This window comes from Glossina fuscipes, unplaced genomic scaffold, assembly GCF_014805625.2.
Source record: "Glossina fuscipes isolate IAEA_lab_2018 unplaced genomic scaffold, Yale_Gfus_2 262, whole genome shotgun sequence".
NCBI lineage: Eukaryota > Metazoa > Arthropoda > Insecta > Diptera > Glossinidae > Glossina > Glossina fuscipes.
In genome coordinates, this window is record NW_023998605.1 from 144,314 (window position 1) to 146,073 (window position 1,760).

The 1,760-nt window shown below is 37.1% G+C and overlaps 1 long non-coding RNA gene across 1 annotated transcript; it reads left to right on the forward strand.

The window, feature by feature from the left end:
- The first annotated feature begins 260 nt into the window (after positions 1 to 260).
- On the forward strand, positions 261 to 1,312 carry LOC119642838. The gene is made up of 3 exons (XR_005248134.1): positions 261 to 330; positions 399 to 406; positions 489 to 1,312. It is a non-coding gene; the product is annotated as an uncharacterized LOC119642838 (long non-coding RNA).
- Positions 1,313 to 1,760: the final 448 nt, after the last annotated feature.

Sequence of the window (1,760 nt, forward strand, 5' to 3'; positions counted from 1 at the left end):
TTTTTTTAGTCTAAGAATTCATTTCATTAGTCTAAAATTAAAATAATAATAATAAATACGTTGCGTGGTATAGTCAAATTAGTTTATTTCAGGATTGGGAATGCCTTTGGCACCCTAACTTTGGCAACTCTGCACGGTGCTGTAGTCGCGTTTTAATTCTTTGCACAAAATATTTCAATTTCTTAGTGTATCTCTTAGCTTTTTGGCTTTATTCGAGTCTAAAGTATAAAAATCTTTGAAAGAATAAAGTGAATTTAATTTATCTGCAATATATTAATCGTTTACGTGATATTTAGTTTGGTTTTGTGCAATCAACACTTAGTGCTCTTGGTAAAAGTCTATCTTTTTTCTATTAATCTTTGTTTACAGTTGATTTTGTTTTCTCTCTATATTTACAGTGTCGAAAGTAAGAAGTTCGTTTTAATTCGCTGATAATTTTTGTGTCTTGAAATCTTTTAGTTTTTTATTCTTTTTTCGTTTTTCATAAGGTCCTTGGTCATGTTTCACTGGACATGGATTGTTTATTTACACCATGTTGTGCGAAAACAAGCACAGAATCTGAACAATTCATCTTATGTTGACTCTGTGGTCATTTTTGCATTAAACAGTGTGCTGGTATTATCGACAACGCTGCTGATGCAGTCCTGGATCCATCAAAAGACTTACGATGGTCATGTCCTGACTGTAGCAAATCGGACATAGATATCTACAAACTCCTCACGGAGAAGAGAAATGGTTTCTCAGATTTGAGCAAAAATTTCGATTCCTTGTGGGAGAAGTTTGATATAATTAAGACTAGGTTTGATAAGTCTTGTCATATTGAGTAAGCCTGATTCGTTGGTACAAGTTAGTGCCTCTTCAATCTCTACAAAGAACGTTAGCGTTTCTTCTGTCATTGAGTCGGGCGGTAACAAAAACGTTACAAGTAAGCCAGGAAGTCCTTGTGGTCTCAGCTATGCTGAAGTGGCAAGGGTATCTCGTCCCATTTGCGTCACTCACTCTACTCAGGCGTCATCGCTTAAAACTAATAAAGAGAATAATAAAACGTACTCTCCCCCAGGTGTTTCGAGTGTGAACGCTGGTCACCAAACTGGGTACGTCGCGCAAGCTGCCCGTGCAAGTGTTCTACATTCTCCTCAACTCAAAATTTCCCATCCGTTAACCCTATTGTTCCTGGTAGAGCGTGTTAGCATTTTCAAATTGGCTCCTTCTCAAACTAGCCAATCTCGTCTTTTAAAATGCTAGTTCTGACTGGAAACGTGGACGTGTTCTTAAATAAACCATTGTGGCCGCTTGGATCCTTAAACGAGGAATTTATCCCCCGTGATAGACCCCGTAATACTAATGCAGGAATCCTTTTCCTTTCAAAAAACTAAATGTTTCTTCAGGCTCTTTATCTCTCATTTATGAAGATGTTAGGGGCCTGAATTCCAAAATTCTTTCCACTTTCCTAAATTTAGTGAAGTTTAGTGGAGTTTTCCTATTTCGTCTTCACTGGAACTTGGTTAAAACCGGATTTACATTCGTCGGAACTTTTCCATAATTCATTTCAGGTTTTAAGAAATGATCGATTGTATCGATATGGTGGTGGTATTTTAATTGCCACATCTGCAGCAGTCTCTATTCTCGACGTTGAATTTATCGCCATTCGAGTGAAATTTCCAAATAAACAGTTATATGTAACCTGCTCCTGCTCCTGTATTCCCCGAAATTCGGATATCTCCGATATAAGATATAAGATATAAGAAACAGGCTGCTCT